The 24,640-nt window shown below is 53.3% G+C and overlaps 1 long non-coding RNA gene across 2 annotated transcripts; it reads right to left on the minus strand.

The window, feature by feature from the left end:
• Positions 1–11,611: 11,611 nt before the first annotated feature.
• On the minus strand, positions 11,612–18,829 carry LOC121019492 (uncharacterized). Of its 2 annotated transcripts, XR_005785618.1 has the most exons (3): positions 15,346–18,829; positions 13,537–13,618; positions 11,612–12,124 (listed from the first exon to the last, which is right to left on the minus strand). It is a non-coding gene; the product is annotated as an uncharacterized LOC121019492 (long non-coding RNA). The 2 variants fall into 2 exon arrangements; XR_005785617.1 differs by lacking the exon at positions 15,346–18,829 and having other exon boundaries at positions 13,537–14,058.
• Between the last annotated feature and the right edge of the window lie 5,811 nt (positions 18,830–24,640).

Raw genomic sequence — 24,640 nt, forward strand, 5'->3', positions numbered from 1 at the left:
CACCTCTCTGTGCCTCACTTTTCCCCACTGTGAAATGGGTCTGTTGGCATCTCTTGTATAGAACTGTTTATGGGGCTCCAACAGATGACGCGTGCGAAGTGCTTAGCACCCAGTGTATCTGTCGCAAGGTGCCCAGTGAGAAGCAACGATTATTATTGTCGCTGTTAGTAACAACATTACAGTAACGAGAGTGGGAGACTGGCAAATGATGGGTAGATGGATGGATGAACGAACAAATGGCTTTCGACATTCAAACAGCCTACACTCCCGACGACCCATCTGGGGATAAGTCCTCTTATTTCATGGAGTTGACAACTAACAGCACCTGGCAAAGACCAGGGAGTTCAAACACTCTGATTTCTTGCTTTTTAAAAATTTTTTTATTTTTTTGGTAATGTTTATTTATTTTTGAGAGTCAGAGAGAGACAGAGTGTGAGTGGGGAAGGAGCAGAGAGGGAGGGAGACACAGAATCAGAAGCTGGCTCCAGGCTCTGAGCCATCAGCACAGAGCCCGATGCGAGGCTCTAACTCACGAACTCGCGAGATCATGACCTGAGCCGAAGTCGGACGCTTAACTGACAGAGCCACCCCGGCGCCCCCAAACACTCTGATTTCTAAAGACACCTGATCTCTTGCTCAGTTTACTCTTTCGTCATCCGGATTTGGGAAGGGGGGAGGTCAGATAATTCTGCATGCTTTGTGCACAAAAGATTATATACAGCGCTCTCTGTCTCTTTCTCTCTCTCAAAGACACCCCCCGTCTCCAGGGCCTCGGTTAAATGTAACCAAACACTACCAACTGTGACAAACTCAGCCAGGCTTCCCCCTGGAAGGCTCAGCAGCAAACCACATGTGGCCGGAGCCCCAGGGAGTTTGTTGGCACACAGTCCCCAATGGGGGCCCGGCTGGGGTGCAGCCCAGGTGAGGCAGCTGTGAGGGACTCGCCAGCTGCTGTTCCAGAGCATAGCGCACCTTCTAGGTCCTGCTGTGGGGACCCTGCCGTAGCCCCTGGAGCGGGAGGCTGCCCGTGGGGCTGTGTGGACAGAAGGGAGCTGATCTTCCTGGGAAGGCTGGCCCTTTAGGAGCATTTTGGCTCTGAGGCCGTCTAGGTGAATTGTCAGCAACTGGGGAATGTTGCCACCTGCTAGTGACAGTGTCCCTGCCCCAGCCTGACCCTGGGTGCGGGAGGGGCCGGGAGAGGGAAGAGGGAACAGGAGCTACCTTCATTTCCTAGGTCTGCTGCAGCAGCTCTGAAAACCTGGCGGTAGAAAACCATAGAAATTCACACTCTCACGGTTCTAGAGGCCGGAAGTCCCAAATCAGGGTGTCGGCAGGACCCTGTCCTCAAAGGCGCTAGGGAAGAATCCTCCTTGCCTCTTCCTAGCTTCTGGTAGCTTCCCGTAATCCTTGGTGCCCCTTGGTTTGGAGCCATATCCCTTCAGTCTCTGCCTCTCTTATCGCCTGGGCTTCTCCCTGTGTGTGTCTGTGTGTCCTCTCCTGCTTTTATTGTATATTTTTTAATGTTTATTTTTGAGAGAGAGAGAGTGAGAAAGAGAGAGAGACAGAGTGCTAATGGAGGAGGTGCAGAGAGAGAGGGAGACACGGAATCTGCAGCACGTTCCAGGCTCCGAGCTGTCAGCATAGAGCCTGACGCGGGGCTCGAACTCACAAGCCATGAGATCATGATCTGAGCCGAGGACAAACTGTCCTCGCCTCTTCTTACAAGGACCCCAGTCATTGGATTTAGGGCCCACCCCAATCTAGTAGGACCCCAGCTTATCTCGATTGCATCTGCAAAGACCCTTCAAATAGTGTCAAATTCTGACGTTCCAGGTGGACGTGAATCTGGTGTGTGTGTCGGGGGGGGGTGGGGTGGATACCCTTCAACCCAGTATGGGAACTAAGGCGGAGGCGGTCAAAGGACGGATGGTCAGGGTACAGATGCCAGGGGTTCTGCATATGAACCGGAAGCCCACGAGCAACCCTGCGTGAGACTCAGGCGAGGCTGGCCGCGGGATTTGGACGGGGCTCCCACCGGTCCTTCTCCAGTCAGGCCCTCCCCCACGAGGCAAGTAGCCACGGAGCCGGGGGCATGTGCCCACCTGGTGCCCACACAGCCGCGACTTCTGCACCACGTCCTGGGGATCCAGGACTCCAGAATTCCTGCCCCAGCAGCCCTGAGCCATTTCCAAAGCCTCTTCTGGTGTTTCTCTCAGTCTACCCTGCTGATGGTACACCAGCCTCCCAGTGTGTGCACCCCTAACCTGAAGGGGGGCTCAGCGACAGCCATATGTGGGGGTCCGAGCAGAACTTGCACTTTCAGGCTGGGGTATCATTGCAGGTGCACAGGGCCCCTCAAGCTGCAGAACGGAGAAGGATGAGGAGGGAAGTGGAGTGCTCTGTGGAAGTCAAGAAATCTGGGAGAATTCTGAATTCAGTCCTGACCTTCCAGATGATAGTGAGGGTGTGTTTATTGAAGAGAGAGGACAGCACATATTTTATTTACATGATTTGTAACTTTTAAATCTGTAGACAGACAGTACCTGGGCCCCCATTTCTCTTCTAGCCCCGGGTCCAGCAGTTGTTATAGGCTACAAGTTGAAGCAAAGAATGTGGAAGGTTCAGCATCCAAGAATCACCCTTGGTCTCATCACTCTCTAAGTTACGTTGTATATGTCGTGTGAGTGTGTATGTGCATAACTTGATTGTGTCCGTCTTTCTCACTAGCATATAAGCTTCGTGAGATCAAGGACCTCTTTGTTCCCCTCTGTTAAATGGGATTTGTAATACCATTGGTTGGTGTGCCTGGGTGGCTCAGTCCGTTAAGTGTCCGACTTCGGCTCAGGTCATGGTCTCGTGGTTCATGAGTTCGAGCCCCGCGCCGGGCTCTGTGCTGACAGCTCGGAGCCTGGAGCCTGCTTCGGATTCTGTGTCTCCCTCTCTCTCTGCCGGTCCCCCACTCATGCTCTGTCCCTCTCAAAAATAAATAAACATTGAAAAAACGTTGGTTAAATAAAGAAATAGCCACTGCTCTACAGGGCTGCTGGAGGAGTGAGCAAGTTAGTGGTCATGAAGCCCAGAGTACGGGGCCTGGCCCATGGCGGAGGTCTGTGAGATTCACTTGAGTTGCTGTTGAGTCACCTCTGGAGCCCCAGAACAGCGAACGGCGCCTGCCGAGTGCCAGCAACTATGGGTGGGATGAATGTCGGAATGGCTGAGTCAGTCAAATCTGTGCCATCTGGTCATCAGACCCAGTGTCCCCCAGCAAGGCAATGTGATCACACGGGCGTTTTGAGACAACTCCTCTGGATGCCAAAGGCAGCCATCCTGGAGGAGTGAGGCAAGGGATGAGCCCCAGAGCACCAGGTGGGAGGCAATTCTTGAGGCCAAGGTTTCAAGAAATGAGATTGCGGAGAAGGTGGACGGGTGGACAGGGAAAGACATAAATGCTCAGATTCAGTTTTGGACAAGTTGGATTTGAAGGGCCCCCAAGACACCCAGGAATTAGCCCAGGCTTGAGTCCCGGAGTCCATACTGGCAACATTATCTGGGCAAGGCTCCCTCGCCACTCCGAGCCTTGGTTTCCCCATCTGCAAAATGAAATACCTCACTGGGTAATCGTTAGGACCCCCTGTGGGAATATATGCACATCGCCCGACCCACAGCCAGGCACCCCGAGGAGAAAGTGTGTGTCTGTATTACACTGTCACTTAGAAGCAGCAGACACACCGGGCGCCTGGGTGGCTCAGCAGGTTAAGCGTCCGACTTCAGCTCAGGTCATGATCTCACAGTTCGTGAGTTTGAGCCCCGAGTTGGTCTCTGTGTGGACAAGTCAGAGTCCAGAGCCTGCTTCGGATTCTGTGTCCCCCTCTCCCTCTGCCCCTCCCCTGCTTGTGCTCTGTCTCTCAAAAATAAATAAATGTTAAAAAAATGAAAAGCAGACGCACAAGGCCAACTGGCTTCAACACCGAATTTACTGTTCCTGTCACTAACATTGGGGAGTAGATTTGACTTCCCCTACAGCTGCGTCTGGGGCTCAAGCATTGTCACACGGGCTTCATATCACCCTCAGGTCCCCTCTGCATGGGTTCATGATGGTCACCGGCTCAGCAAATCCAGTGGCGAGGGCTGCCTTCTCCTATAGTTCTGGCAGAAAAGTCTGTTCAAGGAAGATTCTGATTGGCCCAGCTTGGTCATGTGCCCATCTTAGAGCCAATCACTGTGGCCGGGCTTGGGTCACATGACTTCCCTTCTAGCATGGCTCCCCTGTTACTAAGAGGTGGAAGCAGCAGGAGCAGAGCCAGCAGGAGTCCAGCACGTTCTGTCTGTGCATTGGGAGTTTCAGGATGGGAAGACCCGTGGACGTGAAGTTTCTGGCACAACAGTTAAGACCGAGATCCAGCCACAGTGCCCATCAGTGGATGGCTGGGTAAAGCAGACCTGGCATATACCCATGATGGAATATCACTCATCCGGAGAGAAAAGAAGGAAATCCTATCATATGTGAACCCAGGGATGAACTTGGAGGACGTGATGTTGCGTGAAATAAGCCAGTCACAGAGGGACAAGTCCTGTATGATTCCATTGATATGAGGAATCTAAAATAGCCACCCTCCTAGAGCCAGAGGGTGGAATGAGGATTGCTGGGGACTTCGGTAGGTGGGGAGGGAGAGGGAAATGGGGAGATACTGGTCAAGGAGTACACAGCTTCAGGTGTACAGGATGAGTAAGTTCTGGAGACCTCAGGTGCCGCAGAGTGCATATAGTTGACAATATTATGGTGTGCACTTAAAAATGTGCTAAGAGTAGGGGCACCTGGGTGGCTCAGTCGGTCAAGCGTCCGACTTCGGTTCAGGTCAGGATCTCGCGGTTTCGAGTTCGAGCCCCCCATCAGGCTCCGTGCTGACGGTGTGGAGCCTGCTTTGGATTGTGTGTCTCCCTCTCTCTCTGCCCCTCCCCCACTCGCACTCTGCCTCTCTCTCTCTCAAAAATAAACATTAGAAAATATATACTAAGAGAGTAGATCTTACATGAAAGGTCCTGATCGGCAGAAAAATTAAAGAAGGCAAGACAAAACTTTGGGAGGTGAAGGATATGTTCATGGCATAGGTTGTGGTGACGGTTACATGGGCGCGTACTTCCCTCCAAACTCAGCAAGTGTATACATTAAATATATACAGCTCTTTCTAGGTCACTCATCCCTCAATAAAGTGGTCTTAAAGATAAATTGTTTTAGGGGGGCCAGGGTGGCTCAGTTGGTTCAGCATCTGACTTCGGCTCAGGTCATGATCTCGCGGTCCATGAGTTCGAGCCCCGCGTCCGGCTCTGTGCTGGCAGCTCAGAGCCTGGAGCCTGCTTCCGATCCTGTGTCTCTCTCTCTGCCCCTCCTTCGTTCATGCTCTGTCACTCTCTCTCTCTCTCTCAAAAATAAATAAATATCTAAAAAATTAAAAAAATAATAAAGTTTTTAGCACACAGAAGGGATTGCGCTCCTGGTGGTGGTTTCTGGCATTAGGATTCTGACCAGAATGGCCCTCGCCCACATGTTCTAAAGTCCTTGACCAATGTGGCCTCCACATTCAATGAGTCCACTTTTCCTCGTCCTCCTCCAGGGATTCACCAAGAGGTCAGTCCAGGGGGGCTTGAGGCATCCCACGGTCTGCGTCACGGCTTCACGCTGTCATCCACGGTCAGCCACACATGGGCTCTAGGCATCCCTGTCGCTGACCCCCACCTGGCCACCGGGGGACTCTCTCTCTACTCCGGCGAAATTCCGGGACTTGGGGCACCACCACCTCCTCCCCCAAAGCCTGAGCTCTGGAGAGAGGCAGACAAGATCAAGAGAACAGGTTTTGCAGAGTTAGACAAAAAACCTTTGCGGTTCATAACGTCAGCGAGAAAATTCCAAAACCCCGGGGCGAGCTGTGATGTGGATGCTGCTCTCAGAGGCCGGCCTCTGATTGGAGCCGCTCGGGGCCTCCCTGCCAATCAGCGCGCGCGCTGCGAAGCCTGGAACTTGAGAGCTTAGCAACGAGAAATCCGGAGGAACTCTGGAATTAATTTCAGGAAAGGGGCAGAAAAAAAGGACAAGGGAATTAGTAGGCAGATAATCAGGCAGCGCAGTTTTATGATTACCTTGCGGCCAAGGCAAGTCACGAACGTTTGCAGCATTAATTACAAGCCCAGAGGGAACCAGCCAGCTATCTTGTCTCAAACGCTGGGGCTCGTGTTTTGTTTATATTTTGTTTTGGTTTTTCTTCCCCCCTGAGCTGGTGCCGATGTGAGCTGGTGCTGATGTGTTCAGATGTGAACAGGGCCAAGAAAGAAGGGGCAGAACAGGTCCAATGATTAAAGAAAACGCTCCCTCCCTCCCGGATCCTGGCTGCCACAGCTCCTTCCAGGAGCCTCTTGGCCAACCTTTTCCTGGGATCATCTTCTGTCATGTGACATCACGGATGCCAGCCTGTCTGAAATGGGAACTGGAGGTCGGGGTGGCTGTAGATGGTTTCTGTGATTTCAGACGGAGGCCCAGGCGAGGTGATGGCGGCATTGGTTGGGCCATTCGATGACTGTTCAGAAACTGCCTTCACCACGGAGACGGGGGCTGTAAGACAGAAGTGAACATCTCCTAACAGTCCCTGCTTCTGCGGCCTGACAGTCCAGCCGGGGGCAGGGGAGACTAGGTATTCCTGATGACTTAATCACGCAACTAGCCGTGTGATTACAACCGGGGTTGATTCTGTGCAGGGACGGGTGGGTGCTAGGAAAGGGGTGTGTGGGTTGGGGCCCCTGCAATTAGAAGGGCCCTGACTATCCTGGTCCTGCTTCGCGTAGCATGCAGCCTTCTGGAGGCTTCTGGACGGCCCAGCTGGGCCAGGCAAACCCAGCGCGGGGCGCCTCTGGGCCGGCAGAGTTAAGAGTTTGTCCTAAAGCAATGGCAACAATGAGAAACCATTTAGGTTTATAAACTGGGACGTGGGGTAATTAGATTTACAGCTGAGGTACAACACTCTGTTGGAGGAGAAGAGATCAGAGTCGGCAAGGAAGGGAGCGGGGTGATGATGTGTGGGTGGTACCCCCCCCCGGGGACCGCGAGCAGGACCCCTTGATTCCATGGGGGCCTTGTGGATGGTTGTCCTCAGCCAGCTCCGCCCCAGGGCGCCGGGTCCTCGAAAACACCCCTTTAGGCGCCTTGCTCTGCGATATAGCGTGACCGACTCATCCTGATTGCCTATGACCTGCTTGGTGTCAGCTTCTAAAGATCCTGTTCCCCAGGAATCCCAGGATTGTTGGTCCCCCTCCTCTGGGACGGGATTAAGTGGGTCAGAAGAGCCAGCTTCGCTCACCACGTGGGGGCTTCCTTGCGTCTTCTCCCCAAGCAACCTAAACTACAGGCTTAGCAAGCTGACTTGCTGTGTGGTCTGGAACAAGTTACTTGGCCTCTCTGGGCCACTATTTCCTCATTTGCAAAATGGAGTTTGACCTGGGGAGAGCCTGTCGGTCTCCTTGAAGCCCTGATTTCCTAACTCGGCTGCTGCATTTTCAAAGCTCGATCACAGCAGAGGACCCAGCAGAGAGGACAGGGCCATATACCCACGGTACAGCCTTGAGCAAGGTGGCTCGCCTCTCTTTCCCTAGTTGCTTCTTGCATAAAATGAGAATAATAGTACTTATCTCATGGAAATGCGAGCATTAAGTTAAATAAAATTATTCTGTGTCTGGCATAGTTGGATCCTCTGGTTAACCAAAAATAAGCTGGAGACTTAGGATATTCCTAAGTAGTGGCTTTATTTACTGCACTTCTACTCTTTTTAAGACTGCCTTTTACCTCTGTCTGGTTCCATGAGGTGGAGCCAGGGTCCTTTTTGCCACTGTCTCCCCATAAGAAAGGTTTGTTGAGCTAGTCGAAGTCACATTCTGCCCATTTTACGGGTGAGAAGACTGAGGCTCAGGGAGGCTAAAGGTCCTGCCATTAAGTGATGAAGGCAGAATTTAAGTCTGGATCTGATTCAGGGTCCTGTTCTTCTTTTTTTTAAGTGGTTGTTTATTTTTGAGAGGGCACAAGCGGGGGAGGGGCGAGAGAGGGGGACAGAGGATCTGAAGCAGGCTCTAGGCTGACAGCAGCGAGCCCGACGTGAGGCTCGAACTCGTAAACTGCGAGATCACGGCCTGAGCCGTCGGAAGCTCAGCCGGTTGAGCGTGCCCTCGGGACGCCCCCAGGTCCTGTTCTGTCTGCGAACTGGCCTCTGCTCCCTCGGGGTGGGGGGGCGGGGAAGGAGGGACAAAAGTGATAGGGAAGGGGTGCGAGCAGGCAGATGTGGGGAGGGTGCCCCCTGTGAAGATGTGTGAGTGGCAGTTCTCTGAAGGGAGCAGCTTCAGTGGCATGGCGTGACAGGAGCAGCCTGACCTGATCCTCATGTGGACAGGAGCATACTGGAGGCTGTTTGCTCCCATCACTGGTTGCTGTGGAAATGGATGTGCGTGTGTGTGTGTGTGTGTGTGTGTGTGCGTGTGCATGTGTGTGTACATGCTGAGATGGACCTCAAGTCTACGACCCAGGCTTGCCCCAGCGCTGCCAGCAGTGGGTGGGCAGACCAAGCCAATACCCTTGAGAGGAGGGAGGGAAAAAGGGGGCGTTCTCACTTTTATCATGAAAATCTTTGTACACAGGCGTGGGGTCTACGGTACAGTAACCCCCAGCTACCCACCACCCACCTCCAGCAATCCCACCTCTTGGCTGATCTCATTCTGTCTCTCCTTCCTTCCCTTCCGCCCTCATCCCAGATACTTTGAAGCACATTCCAGACATCAACCGTTTCTTTTGCAAATATTTTAGTATATGACTCAAAAAAAAAAAAGGGATTTTTTTTAACCACCGTCACCCCTACGAAAACAAACAGTAATGCTTTCATATCGGCAAATATCCGCTGTTCGGATTCCTCGGGTTGTCTCATGAATGTTTTCGTCACAGTTGGTTCAAATCAGGACCCATATAAGGTCCATACGCTGTGGATATGTCTCTTAGGTCTCTCTTAATCTGTAGGTACTCTCTCCCTCCCTTTTGCTTCTCTGGCAATTTATCTGTTGAAACAACTGGGTTGGTTGTCCTGTGGTGCCACTTACGGAATGAGTTTTGCTCGTTGTGTCCCCGTATTGTTATTATATGCGTTCTTCTCCCCGCTATATTTCTTTCTCTCCCTCCCTCCCTTCCTCTCCTTTTTTCTTTTTTCTTTTCTTTTCTTTTCTTTTCTTTTCTTTTCTTTTCTTTTCTTTTCTTTTCTTTTCTCTTCTTTTCTTTTCTTTTCTTTTCTTCCTTTCTCTCTCTCTCTCCTTCTTTCCCTCCCTCCCTTCCTTAGCGAGCTCCTGGAGTCATGACACGAGCCACAATCAAGAGTCGGAAGCTTAACCAACTTAGCCACTCCGGCCTCCCTCCCAGCTGTATTTCTGATAAATCCCTCGTTAGAGCTAGAAGCTCACTTAGATTCACGTTTCGTTTGGTGTGTGTGTTTGTATGACTACTCTTCAGTGGCCGTTTAATATTTCCCTTTGAAGGCACATAACGTCTGGCTGCGCCTCTTCGCGGTGTTGGCAGTCATTGATGATGACGGTCCGGGTCGACTGGACCTTATAAGATTTTGGCATACCAGTTCTGTCCTTCTGTCTTCGCCCGTTAGCTGGAACACTTCCATAAAGAGAAACTTGCCCTTATCTACCGTCTGGTTACTGCCAGGTAGATATCGTTCATACCAGAAATGACAAGGGCTTGCTTCTTTCCCTTCATTTGACAGTTTTCAAAATAATGAGTTAGTTCCTCAGTATCCTCCAACGATGACAAAGGAGCTGCTGTTTTTCTAGGTATCTTTGTGAACCCATAGATTTCGATGCAAATGGCATGTTTTAACCCGTTGGAGTTACTATTCCTATTGATATCAAATGGTCCCATCTGTGGCCAGTGGGAGCCTCTTCACACTGTCCCCTGCATCCTTTCTGACGCGACCCCAGAAGTCTCTGACAGCTCCACACCATCTGGGTGACAGGATGTTTCCAGGCTCATTGTGCACACTTCCTGCCTCACACCTGCAGTCGGCCATATTTCCACAGAGCCCTGATCTCCGGCGAGAAGTGGTGTTTAGAGACCATAATGTGGGTGCCAGGAGTGCTGCTAGCTACTGAACTGGTCGTTATTTAAAAAAAATTTTTTTTAATGTTTATTTTGAGAGAGAAAAGGAAAGAGAGAGGGAGGGAGGGAGGGAGAAAGCGCACAAGTTGGGAAGGGGCAGAGAGAGAGGCAGAGGCAGAGAAGCCCAAGCCCAGTGCAGGGCTCGAACCCACAAAACCACGAGATCGTGACCTGAGCTGAAAGCAAGGGTCAGACGCTTAACTGACTAAGCCCCCCAGGCGCCCCCATACCGACACTTCCAATTCAAATCTGGGGCTACAGGATTTTTACTCTGTCTCTCTGATCTTGCATTCACCACTCCTTTCTTTCATGACGTGTGACAGAGCCTGCTTCTAAAAGCGGAGATCTCTGTTGGGTCTCCCCTTGAGCAGGACGCTGAAATCTTTCCCCTCAGACATGAACCCGAGCTCTCTTTGAGGAGGGTGTTTAGAGGAGGGTGTTTAGATGCTCTGGACTGGGAGCCCACTTCCAAGTCCACCAGGGGCCACGTTCTCACGGGAGATGAACCAGCTCCGTCCACCATCCCTTGTGTGTGGATCCCCTCACCTAGCTGCTTTCAGTCCTGCCTGCACACTTGAATCGCTTGGAGACTTACAAAAACCCCTCCCGGTCACATTTCAGTCGGAATACCTGGGGCTGGAAACCTCTGATCCATAAACCAGTCCAGGTAATTAAAAAAATAATATATTTTTTTATTTTTTAGAAAGAGAGCAGGGGAGGGGCAGAGAGAGAGAGAGAGAGAGAGAGAGAGAGAGAGAGAGAGAAAGAATCCCAAGCAGGATCCACACTCAGCTTGGAGCCCGACACGGGGCTCGATCTCACGACCCTGGAACCATGACCTGAGCCAAAATCAAGAGTCAGACGCTCAAACACCTAGCCATCTTAACGTGCAGCCAAGATTCAAATCACTGCTTTAGCTCACCCTCCTTGGCCAAAGGAAGAGAAGGAGGAAGTCAGGGGCGATGATGGAATAGTGTTGCCTTCGAAGATCATAAGCTTGGGTCTGAACTGTGGCACTCCCAGCTTCTGCCCTTGGAATCTTGGGAAGAACACCCACCACCAGAACTTTCTGCAGTACTCAGAATGGTCTCTTTCGATGCTGTCCAATGTGGCAGCCGCGAGCCACATTGAACTAATTGCTGATGCAACCCAGGCTGGGAATGTGTGGATTTTTAAACTTAAAAAAAGAAATGTTTATTTATTTTGAGAGAGAGCGCGTGCGCACGCCAGCGAGCAGGGGAGGGGCAGAGAGGAGGAGGGAGAATCTCAAGCAGGCTCCACACTGTCAGTGCAGAGCCCGACACGGGGCTCAGTTTCACAAAACATGAGATCATGACCTCAGCCGAGATCAGGAGTCAGACGCTTAATCGACTAAGCCACCCAGGCGCCCCTAGAGATCACGTATATTAAGCTCACGGTGCACACAAGGCATTCAGTAAAATGCCCGTTTTCTTCCTTGTTAACATCGGCCTGTCGCTCTTTAAAAAAGCAAAACGAAACAAACTTGCCGTGAAAGCGCTCAGAAGCACCCCGCCACCGAGACGAAACGTTCTAAGCGGTTCCACAGGACCTCCTGGAAAATATTCCTTAATTGTAGAAGTTCAATTGCAGCAGGACGTTATCAGTTGCAAGGGCTGTATTTCATTACAGATCTAGCCGCAGCTCAATAAATTAAGCAATCACTCAAAATAGCATGTTGCTTTAATCCCCTCTTGGAACAATTTCAAGTTGTTTGGTTTCATATTAGCACAGCGCTGGAAAGGAGACTCACGTTGGCCTCGTTTCTTGTTCCTCAATTCATCAGCCCTTCTCCGGATAGGTCTTTGCGCGACTAGCAGGGGCGAGCCGAGCCAGAACTGCTTTTTTATCAAAACCCGGAGCGTTTCCATCCTCTGGCCTTTATGTGTGCCACGGCTCATTCGCTAAAATTACTGGCGGGCTTATCTGCAGCGAACACAGAAAGAGACACCTCTCAGCAGCCAGTTCTGGACGTGAAAAGCAAACTTGCAGGGGCTTTTCTGTTCCCATCTTCTCCCAAGTGGTTGGTTTATAATCTCACAGCAGAATTTCATTTCTCCTAGAAACTTGGCACCGGAGGTGTCAGCCAGGGAACATATTTGTTTGTGTAAATTAAAAGAAGAATATGTTTTGACCATATTTAAGTTCTAACTGCACTAAAGAAATAAATACTGAGCTGCACAACGCTTCTCCCTGCACGGTTCTGGCTCCCCTCCCCAGACTCTGCCTTTGTTTATAAAACCCAAGCTGATGAGAACTCTGAACAGGTTATCATCCCCGAAAGCTCAGGGGCCACGTCCACCTCACCCGGGGCCACGTGGGAAGCCCGCGTTCCTCACTTGGGACTTGCTTCCCCTGACGGACTGTGCCCTTGATGGGGCGGGTGAGGGTGCGGAAACAGGCACCCCGCGCATGCGCTGTGGATGGGCACCGGACAGCGGCTGTCGGAATTAGAAATGCACATATGCTCTGGACTGAGAAATCTCGCTTCTAGGAATGTATCCTAGGAGTGTACTTAGACCCGTGCCAAAGAGAGTGTATGTTATAATGGCGAAATCCTGCCGTGAAGTGAAATGCTGGCCGGTAGGGGACAGGTGACGTATGGTGCAATGCTAGAAGTCATTAGAAAGAATGGGGTGGGTCTGGGCTGTCACGTCTTCAAGATACATTGGAACGCCCCCGGCTCTCTTGACGTTATGAGTAAAAAAAAAAAAAAAAAAAGTGTACTTGAACATGCTTTGCAAATGTATGGAGATTATGCAAACTGCATACAGTGGCTACTTTTTAGAAAGGGAAATTAAAGAGAAATGGCCAAGGGGGTCCTTCATTTCCCACATTTTTCTCTTCTGTACTATTTTTCTTGCCATGAGCATGGTGTTATTTTTACAATTTGGGGCAATGACATAACATAGTGTATTTAAAACGATGTCCAGGGGCGCCTGGGTGGCTCCGTCAGTTAAGGGTCAGACTTGCGCTCAGGTCATGATCTCGCAGTTTGTGAGTTCGAGCCCCACGTCGGGCTCTGCGAGGACAGCTCAGAGCGGGGAGCCTGCGTCGGATTCTCCATCTTCCTCTCTCACTGCCCCTCCGCTGCTTGCCCTCTTTCTCACTCTCAAAAATAAACATTAAACAACTGAATAAGATGAAGTCCACACTCAGGAACAATATAAAAGGGTAATACTCTTTCCTTACATTTCTGGCAGGCCAATGGAGTAGTGGTGGGGATCCTTGCTTCTCCGGCTTCTTATTGCAAATAATCTGTGGTGGGCTGCATGGTGGGTCCCAGAGAGATACCAGATACGTCTACCCTCCCAGTCACCGGAACCTATGAACATTACCTTGTGTGGCAAAAGAGGTGTTTAAGTCAAGGATCTGGAGATGAGTTTATGCTGGATTATCCAGATGAGTACTATGTGCCTCCTTAAAGAAAGCAGCGGAGACAGACACAGAGTTAGAAAGCATGAAGACGGAGGCAGAGATTGGAATGATGGGGCCATCGGCCGAGGACGATGGGAGCCACCAGAAGCTGGGAGAGGCAAGGTACAGATTTTCCCCTGAAGCTCCGGGGCGGGGGGTGGGGGGGGGCGGGGGCTGTGACCCTGCCAGACTTTGGACTCCTAGCCTCCAGGACTGTGAAAGTCTCCATTTCTGTCACTGTAAGCCTCTTGGTTTGTGGCCATTTGTTACGGCAGCCCTAGGGAACTAACACCACGCCTGCTTTTCTAACACCTCTAAAATGCATGAAGGAAGCACAGAGGTATTTTAAGAAACAAGTTTGGGGGCGCCTGGGTGGCTCAGTAGGTTAAGTGTCTGACTCTTGATTTCGGCTTTGGTCATGCTTTCAGGGTTCATGGGTTCGAGCCCTGCGTCGGGCTCTGCACTGGCTGTGTAGAGCCTGCTTGGGATTCTCTCTCTCTCTCTCTCTGCCTCCCCTGTTCATGTTCTCTCTTTCTCTCTCTCTCTCTCTCTCAAAATACATAAATAAACTTAAAAAAAGAAAGAAAGAAAGACTGGCTGGCCTGTGTGTTTGGGGGGAACACAAAAGATTCGTTCATTCACAGCACGGTTATTTCTTGAGCATGTCCTTGGTGACAGGCCCGGATCTAGGTGCTGAGGGGACAGCGGAGAACAAAGATGCCTGACCTCCTGGAGCCGGTACACATCCCTGAGGTGGGAGGGATAGTATGTAAGATAAATGGAACCTAGAGAAAGACCCGCGGTGGTGGAGGGGGCCAAGGAGAACAAGAAAACATGGAAGGAAGACAAGTGTCCAGAAGGGGGCTGGGGCATGGGGAGGTGACACTGGAGTAGAGCCCTGAAGGCGATGTGGGCAGGAGCTGTGTGTCCACCTGAAGGGAGAGTATCCGGCAGAGGAAAGAAGCACAGAACTTGACCCCGCCAGTGACCCAGTGGTTGGACCACAACAAATAGGAATGAACTGCCCTTTCTCCCCTCAAGTTTCCTTCCCCACCTCCCTTCCTCCCACGTTTGCTGCCTGCCTACTGTGTGCCCGCAGCTGGGGGCCCAAAGATGTCCAGGGCCCCCAGGCTCAAGAGGTGGGGGGAGGGGACAGCCCTAAACAGATCACCGCAAACAACATGGCAGGCATCGGAGCTTGGCCAGGATAAGCTGCCTGCCCGGCCCATGGCGGAGAGCAGGGCCGGGTGGGGAGGAGAAATGGGTGTGTGTTGGAGGCGAGGTTGGGGAGACCGAGGCAAGCAGGAAAAGGGTGTGACTTCAAGTCCAAGGACGCAGCTCTGATCCAGTGGGAAACTAACGTGCGTTGCGGCGGTGCCTCGAGACGTGCCTGGGGGTTGTCGTATTCTCAAGTACAGCAGGCACACCTTGGGGGGGGGGGGGGGGAATGAGTTCCGAGGATAACCCACCCCTGTCGGTTTCACACAATCCACCAAGGGAACAGTCCCCACGTCTTGAGTGGGGATGCTCTGGGCCGCACAAACACCGGAACTGATCTGAGGTAGAATCGGGGATTCGCTACTCTGACAGCTGTGATGGAAAGAGGGCAACGCTGAGCTGCTCCCGGATCCGGGACCCGTCAGGCTCTGGGGTCAGAAATTAGCGCCGGACTCTTTCCGTCCTCCCCACCCCACCCCCTCGCTCATGTCTCCCTCTTGCAGCTTATTAACCTCAGTCTCTGAGACCGCGGGTATCTCTGGACGCCAGAGAGTGGGGACGAGGCAGCTTTTCCTCCAGGTCCAGGTAGGACGAGCCTTGTCTGGCCTTGCTTGGGTCCCATGACCCCACGCGGACCGCTTGTGGGCAGGCACAGAAGTGGGAGGCGGTGATTGGCCATATTTGGTCACGTGCCCGTGTTTGGCCCAATTACTATAGCTGAAGGATGGGTGACGGCCACCTTCGGCCATATTTGCACATGGCGTCCGGTCTGTTGGCAGAAGGCGGGAAGCAGGTGCTTGCAAAAAACAAAAAATAAAAAACAAAAAACCCCCCACGAAACACAAGACCCACAAATAACAACAACAACAACAACAACAACAAAAACCCAGAGGCACCCAACCCCTCCGGAGACATCTGCTGGCTGTGCTGCTTCTACCTTGACTCTGCCGAGAATTGCCTCAATCCTGGGTCAGACGCTTTGAGATCCACTCCTCTGTCCCCCAGCCCCAAAGCTGCCTGCGGGATTTACTCAGACCTGGCGTAGTTCTTTTTGGCTACTGCCATTATGTTACTCTGATCAAATTAAAAAAAAAATTTTTTTTTCACCTTTGGTTTGCGATGGCCTCTCCTGCCCCTATAGGTCCGCCCCTGTGTTGAGCGGGGCATTGCTTGACCCACAGGTGAAGGTGTAGGTGGAGAACGGAGTGCGTGGGTGAACGTTCACTTATTGCACATGCCCCCGGAGGAGGTGCAAGGTCCTTATCTGTTCTTTCCTCAAGGAGTCCCTCTCTCGTCCCCTGGCCCCCCTTCCCAGCCGTGTCGTATGCCCTCCGTGACAGGGCCCTGGTGGCGTGAGGGCCTCGCTGGGCATCATCCAAACACACACTTGGGGGCTTCGAGTCTCTCGCGGTCTTGAGTAAAGCTGATACGTTCCTGGGTTGAGACGCGAGCGCGGGAAATCCGGTTCATTTGGTCGGTGGAGCTCTTTGGAGCTGAGAGGGTTTGGGGCGCCATGATTGGTTGCCGGTGTCCGCCGTGGCCACCTGCCTCGAAAGGGCATCCCGGGTCCTGCCGCTGCGCTGGACTGTTTGCTAACCAGGGGGCCTCTGTTCTTCAGCCTGAAGCCCCGTCACCTGCCGTGAGATCAGGGGACACTCAGGGTCCAGGACAAAATGGCGTGGCTTAAATAAAACAACCGCAGGCTCTTAGGGAGGAAGGCTTAAGGCCAGTGGCTAATTCTTTTTTTTTTTAAGTACTTATAACCCACAAGTCAACTGGGGTCATCTTATTTTTGGAGATTCCAATGGAATAGGCTTGAACTCTGTCCCACGTGCCACTGTCTCCCACATGGGAGACCCAACTTTCCTTGGAAACGTCCCAAGCCTTGGAGGTGAGGGGTGCTTAGGTCTCTCCTAGGCACCAAGGCTCTAACTTCCCGTGTCTGATGAACTCGTTCTGCCTGGGCACCCTTTTCGCTGGCCTCCTGGGGACGTGACACGGACGGTTGCACAAGGCCCATGTTTGCTTTAACGCTCCGATGTTGTCATCTTGAACTCCTTAATACTTTGTGAACCGAGGGCTCCACACTTTCCCTGTGCCAACTCTGTAGCCAGTCCTGCTTTTCTCAGGAGCTGTTTCCTTTCCCACGTCGACCCACTCGGGACCGTGCCCCAGTTCGCCCATTCTCCCCACTTCCGTCCGCGCAAGGATGTGGGTGTAGGAGGCTCTGTTGGTCTGGGACAAAAGACAAGCGCCGACCTCTCAGCCAAGGGAGCATCCTCAAGTCACTGCTGGAATTGGCTCTGGAACTCTTCAGAGAGTCACGGGGCGGGGGTGTGGGGGGCAGGACGGGAGGCAGATGAGTCAGCACTGGCGAAGGTTGGCACTGGGTGGCCCTGGATGGTGGGCCCGGGGTGCTCCTAACAGCATTTTCCGTCCTTTGAGTATATACTCCTTAAAAGGCCAACCACGCATCTTCCACATAACCCGGAAAATGCCACCTGTAGGTATAACGCGGAAGAGAAGTGACCGCGACAGGGCACACCCACGCACGTGTGGAACGCTGCGTTATCCCTGATGGCCAAAACGTACGAACGATCCAGATGCCCGTCAGCTGGCAGGTGGGTGAATAAAACGTGGACAGCGCTGGGCCACAAAAAAGGAAGGAAGTGCTGCCACGTGCTGCCGCGTGGGCGGACCTTGAGAGCGCGATGCTGAACGAAAGAAGCCAGTCGCAAAGCGTCACGCCGCGTGTGATTGATAGGAAATGTCCAGAACAGGCGCATCGACGGAGAAGAAAGCACACGAGTGATTGCTCAGGATGCCGGGGGTGGGGTGGCGGGGGGGGGGGGGGTGGGGGTGGTGGCAGATGCTAAATTTTTGGGTGATAAGAAGGAACTCTCTCTCTCCTGCACCCTCTCCCTGCGCACGCACGAGCGGCCGTCTTCCTTTCAGTCACCTTCTCGTGCCTTAAGATGTTTTTCATTCTATTTCCCAGTCGTACAGACTTCAGAAAACGATCTCCTCTGAGGAGAAGCTCCTTCCACAGCCACAGTGCCCCGCTGAGGTATCTTTCTAAAACTCGAACACTTTCCTCTTCAAAAGTTCCCCAGTCACAGCTACTAAAAAATCACAATTTTAAAAGGCCGCCCCCCCCGTGTTCTGTTATGGCAGTCACTAATAATTCCTAGCAGTTGTAAATTCCAAGAGCTTTGTGATTCCCTCAAGAAACGAGAGGCCGACTCAGTCTCTCCAGAGCCAGGGGTCTCTGACCGAAAACGTAACTCTTAGTAGCGGCACAGGTAGGGAGAGAGAGTGGGAAAGATACGTTGCCAGGGCCGAACCCGAAGGCGGGTTTCGAGTCTGAAACAGACACGGGCCGATCGCAGCCTGTGGACCAAATTCAGCTCATGTCTGTTTTTTGTAAATAAAGTTTTATTGGAACACCCAGGCATGTCTGTTCTGTATCGTCCGTGTCTGTTTTTTTTTTTTTTGTCCTAATGGCTGAGTGGAGTAGCTGGGACACAGACCACGAGGCCTGCAAAGCTGAAAATATTTAGTGTCTGGCCGTTTACAGACAAAGTTTGCGGGTCCCGGGGATGGGAGAGCCAGGCTTGAACCGCAGCTCATCACCTGCTGGGTGTGTGACCTTGGACAGGTCAGTTCCTCTAAGCATTTCCTCATTGGCAAGCTGCGGACAGTTGTGCCTCCTTTTCGTGTTGCTTGGGACACTAAAATGACTTCATATGTGTAAAGTGCCTCGTATATATAAAGCCCATATACATGGGTGGTTATGTTATTTAGAAAAGGAAGCTGCTAACTCCTCCTTTACAGGGTTATCTGCAGCAGTGGAGATAATGCCTGTGAAAACAGTTGGCGAAAACATATGTTTATCATTGTCATAAATATCTTAAAGGCTTTTGAGATGCGCCTGGGTGGCTCCGTCGGTTAAGCGTCGGACTTGGGCTTAGGTCGTGATCTCACGGTTGGTGACTTTGAGCCTGGCCTCGGGCTCTGTGCTGACAGCTCGGAGCCCAGAGCCTGCTTCGGATTCTGTGTCTCCCTCTCTGACCCTCCCCTGTTCGCTTGCTCGCTCTCTCTCTCAAAAATAAATAAATATTAAAAAAAAAAAAACCAAAAACATTTTAAAAAGGCTTTTGAGATGATTCCTTGCTTCTTAGTAATATTTATAATTTGAGCTTTGAGGGTATAAAAGACCTGTAATAACAGAGGAAAAAGGACCTTTAATCCACACATCCAAACCCTCTCATTTAACAATCCAGGAAATGGTGCCCCCTGGTCCCCAGCTGGGACTTGAACCTGCCCAGAACTAGAACCTGAGCATTTTTTTCAACTGAACTCTGCGTCTTCCCCAGTAACAGATGCTCAGGAACCCAGGCCCCCCGCATGTCTCTAAATATTTGTGCCGTGGCTGAGCTCCCCTCCAGAAGCTGTTGAAGGCGCTCTGCTACAGAGTGTTGGCACACGGGTTTGGGACGGGGAGGGGAGCAACTAGAAGCACATCCGCACCCCCTTCAGGGGCCGTCAGGGCTGGCCCCGCACCACCGACGACCTGCTTTCCTGGAAGGTGTCATTTAAATAGGTCTGGATCAGGGGCACCTGGGTGGCTCGGGCAGTCAATTTTCTGACTTCGGCTCGGGTCATAATCTTGCTTTTGTGTCCCAGGAGCCCGCACATTACTGACATACACACATCGGAGTACACACGCGTGTACGCGTGCCCCTCCTCTCAGATGCTGCTGCCACGCACACAGTGCGAAACGTCCCCCCCCCCATATGGGATAATTTCTTTGCTTACTCTCCCACCTGTGCCTCCCAACTCAGCTGGGAGCCCCACGGGGACAGGGGCTGTCGGGCTCCCGGCTGTGCCTCTGGGACCCAGCACTGTGCTTGGCACACAGTAGGCCCTCCATAGACACGTGCCCAGTGACAGGAGGCAGGAAGCCCGTGTCCAGCCGGGTCGCTCTGACCCAGAATGAGTAGCTGCAGTTCTCAGAACCTCCAGACTGAGTGGCTCAAGAGCTTGTTTGGGGGAGATCCCCACCTAAAGGCACTCCTGGCTTTTCTCACCTGGGGGTCTCCCCCCTGAGCGGGAGAGAGGCACAGAAGGGGTGCCTGCGGGCCCAGCCCCCATCCTGGCAGCCTGCAGGGCAGGGGCGTGGGCTGTGCTCTGGCCAGCTGGGCCCCGATGCCACCCCCCACCCCATGACACAGCAGAAAGTGAAACCAGAGTCCGCCCCTGCCGGCCGGGGCCGAGCGCCCGCTGTTTCCCTGTAAAGCCACCAGCGCGGGGTGCGGGGGGAGGCAGGGAGCTGGCGCCCAGGCCTGGCATGGGGTGGCCTGTCGAAGGAGTGTCTCTCCAGGCTGAAGGCACTGCTGTGGCCCCTGCCTGTCTCATGGGGCTGTTGGTGAACCATCGTAGCTGCCCCATGGAGCCCTGTGAACTCCTTGATCTGGGACAGAGGGTTCATTATTGTCCCCGTGTCGCCGAGAAACTGAGGCTGACAGGTTCCCTGGTGAGGTCATGGGTCGTCACGACCCCAAGATGAGAGACGCGTGGGTGTAGGGGCGGAGGGCTCTGTGTTGGCGAGCAGGGAAGGGGTCGGGCACCCCCGAGAAGGGAACACCTGTGACATCCAGGCTGTCACAGGCGGACCCCTCCCCAGATTTGAATTGGGAACCCACCCCGCTCCATCTTGATTTCTGCCCCAGGCTCAGTCAACCATGTACCACAAAGGGCCCTTCTCCCCGTGCCCCAAATTGCAAACCAACTGCTTGCTGTAAATAGAAATGAGCTGTACAAAGAAATACCTATGAGAGAAACGTACATCCTTAGCCGGGTGCTGCCTTGAAGTTATTGAGTAGATCTGTGCATCAGACTCGGGAGATCGCTATTCCGAGGGGTGGGTTTCACGTGGGAGGAAATGGCAGTGCGGAGAGGTTGAGTCATTTGCCTGGGTGGCGGGGGGGGGGGGGCGGGGCACAGCGGGGGTCACAAAGTGCAGGCAGGCTGATTCCAGAAACCTGTGCTCACTGTTGGGCTGTGGTCTCTCCTCCATGTCTGGGTCGTCTCAGCATATAAGGCGTGTGTTCAGTAAATATTAGTACTAACACCTTCCATGGTTAATGCCTCAACTCCCCCATTTTCAAAGCACCTTCGGGGCTTGTACTGCACTTGAGCGCATAGCACTGGGTACAACCAAGAACCCCTTGAGGCCAGATCCTGGGGTGTTGCCCTCCCTTGGCAGATGGGGAAACCGAGGCAGAGAGTGGGAAAGTGACGTGTCCCGGGGAGCTGGGGAGAAAGCCAGGACCGGCCAGGGCCCCGTGCCAAGGTGAAGATCCCAGAGGCCCAGGGCCAGGCTGAACGTGAAATTTTCGCCTCATTCGCCTGGTCAAACAGGTAATGCCTGTTTCCTTTCCACTTTCCCCACCTCCCCGCCAGGAACCCCCAGAGCAAAGGCCAAGGCCGACAGTCCCCACGGCTGCCCTGTTTTCCCGGGTCTGACTTCCAGCCCTCTGCCCGTGGAGACAAAAAGCACGTTTAGCAACCAATGTCTGTGCGTGGCGCCTTTTTCTCGCTCGTGGCAGTGACCAGTTCTGAGCGCTGTGAGTGGAGAAGGAGGTGTCTGGGGAGAATGGGGGGGGGGCATCTTTCTCTCTTCCTTTGGGTGCTGGAGGAACTCAGAGCTGCCGTCTTCCCAGCCGGCCCAGGGGCCCCGAGGAATACTGCAAGAGCAATAAGGATTTTTAGGGGCATTATGATAGTGGAATAGAAACACATCTGCCCCCAAAAGTCCCTCATTTTCCCTGCGGTAACGAACCAGCTGGGCAGGAAGTGGGGGCTCCCGGAGCACCAAGAGCCAAAACTAAAAAGGAAGAAACGTACAAAGTTAGAGCAAATTTTAAACAAGCCGAAGCTTTCACGGTATGCGGCGGCTCCACCCAGGCTCCCCCAAAGGCTGACGATCATTGGCTGGTAATTGGCTACATGTGTCTGTGTGCGGCGGCTTCAAGACCGACGCGCCTCCTCTGTGCCCGGAAAACCAAGATCTGGAATCCCAGCGCGGGTCATGAGGCTCGTCCCCTGACAGCAGGTGACTCCCAGGACTCGCCCGTGACGTCTCTCCAAGACCCTGAATGGTTGATTACTCCCCGCTGTCGTTACTGATCTAAGGAAACCACGGATCCGTCGATACCTCCTCGCGGGGACTGTGGGAAAGGTGGTCAACTTGGGAACCTGCGAGGAAACACGCGGGAAGGGAGCAGCTGTTTCCAACCAACTGCAGGTTGAAGGCTTGGGGAGGGGAGCCTGCTGGTCATCACTGATGGGGCACACGGAGGGGAGGATGCCTGCTAAGATCCGGGATGCCACCTCTCAGGTCTGGCCGCTAGTGATTGAGGACTGGGAAGTCCAGGGCAGTGGCTCCCCTGGGGCCTGTGGCCTTCAAGGTCTCTGCAGGTGGGCCGCCCCCCCCCCATGCCAGCCAGCACGCCTGGCTGAAAGGGTTAACCCTGAAAGGGTTAAGCTCTCCGCAGTGGCTGACACCCAAGGAGGAGAAGGCTGCTCTCACAGCAGGCTGGCATATCACACTGGGCCATCGAGACAAGAGAGGGGCTGAAAACAGCCTCTCGGAGCTCTGTCAACGGAGGCCACCTTATCACCATCGGAACGAAAACGGGACGCAAAGCCTTCCTGACACAGAACCGGCTCCCTGGGCGCTCGCTGTCTCCTTGGCACCTGCCGCGTGGCCCCGGAGCCCTGGCGGGGACCCTGGGCATCTGTGCTGGTGAGCACCCAGCCGTCTGGGCCAGGCCTGCAAGGGCGCGATTCTACACTCGCCATGTGACAGCTGGCAACCCGGCCGGATCTCTTCTTTCAAGCAGCACCTAAAATATTCTATGGGTGAATCCGAGGCTAAATATGGCCTGGCCTACAAGTGCCTGCTCTGGACCTTTTAATGCCATCCTAAGAGACAATCAGGAGCCCACGAGGCCTTCTGGTGGCCTGGAGTCCGGTTGCTGGGGCCAAATGGGAGTCCCGTGGGACTGGTGACTCAGGGCTGGGTGCACCTTGCCTGAGCGGGCTTCCTTTCGGCGCGTTCTCCCTGGGATACCCACCCAGTTCTCTCTGGGCTGCTGGCCCCGTGCCGTGCCCCCCGGGCCCATCCCAAGTGGAGAGTGGAGAAGACTTCCTGCTGGCCTGCAGAAGCACAGCTCCGCCCCTGAACCTTCTAGACTCACGTCCACTCTCTCCGCTCTCGCCCAGGCGGATTTGCCCCAAACCCATAGGGCGGCCTCCTCTGTTTCCCTTTGAGCATCTGGGAGGCCGGGCTTAGCAAAGTGAGGTACTGCCCTCAGCACGGACCACGTGGTAATGGCCGGTGAGCCCTGAGAGTCTCTGGGGAGTCCCTCAGGAGCCACGCACCCCTCCTGTAGCCAAGAAATGCTGCCGGCTGGGTCCCGGGAGCAGAGACCCCCGGACACCTGTCTTGGGGCTCGCGTGGGCTCCAGCGGTGCCTCTAGGGCCACGTTCAGGCCTGGGCTGGCAGCGGTCCACGCTGTCTTGGGCAGAGATGCCAACAGGCCTGAGCACTGATCTCACGCACGATTCCAACAAGAGAGCCTAGTTTTCCACACGCCTCTGAGAACACCACGCTGCCCGGCTGGCTGAAGACTGAAGGTAGACACCGACTCCCTTCCCTGCGGAGGCCAGATCCTGGAGAAAAGGCTCAGTTTGCCCCCCTCCCTCCCGCCCCCCCTCTTCCCGTGGCTTTCTTGTGACAGCGACGTACACATTTTGTAGGTCTGTCTCCCTTTTGTGGAGTGGCGTGGCCATTCAGGGACACAAACTGGCCTTGTGGTTCCTTAAATGCAGATGTGTTATAAAAGGAAGATGATGTAAAATCAGAAACCTGAGGGTTCTGTAAACACAGACGTGCCCCCTGTAACTGAAGATGCGAGGTAAGGCTGCTCTGAAGAGAGCCCCAGGGGGGTGCTCAGGGTGACGGGAGGGCCCCCAAAGTTCAGTCCTTCCAAACTCTCCACCACATCCACCCTTTTGCTGGTAAAAGCCCGCGCGCCTACGGGGCCCGAAGAGTCTCTGGTTGTTTAGCTCACGTTTGCGTCGTGTTTCAGGGTTTCTTTGCACCCCGTTCCATGCACAAGCCGCAAAGAAGCCTTTTACATCATCCCGATACCAGGCAAGAGAGAAAATTTCGGCTTACGTGAATTCTGATCAACACCATTTTCTTTTGTTGGCATAGGCGCCTCGGGGCTGGCAAACGAGTCTAAGGACCTGAGTTTGCCTCAACTTTCATCAGGCTCATTTTTATCCTCATGCCCCTAAGAGCTGTATTTATTCTCCGATCCCAATGAAAAGAGGGCGCACCGATCCACTTCTAGAAAGCCATACCTTTAGCTGGCAAGATTCTTCTTTCTGTTCTGAATATAAAGTGTGTGTGTGTGTGTGCGTGCATGCACGCGTGCATTTTTGGGGAGCGGTGCTGGGGTACTGGGAAGGGAGAAATAGAGGGAGTGGTTCCTCACAGGGACTTTCCCGCTTTTCACTGGTTGGCATCACAAACGCGTTTCATTCTTAAGGAAATATTCGTCACACTACCCCCTCTTCCGCACCCCTAACTGGCTATACATTTCCACCCCCTTCTAAAACTTTTTGTCCCTAGGAGATGGGCTCTGCTTGTATATAGCGAAGAACTAATTTCAAAGTTGCTATTTTTTTTTCCTTCTAAACCCACACTTCTTGGTGGGGCGGGGGGGGGGGGGG

This window comes from Herpailurus yagouaroundi, unplaced genomic scaffold, assembly GCF_014898765.1.
Source record: "Herpailurus yagouaroundi ecotype Mexico unplaced genomic scaffold, PumYag 222, whole genome shotgun sequence".
In the NCBI taxonomy this organism is placed as follows: Eukaryota; Metazoa; Chordata; class Mammalia; order Carnivora; family Felidae; genus Herpailurus; species Herpailurus yagouaroundi.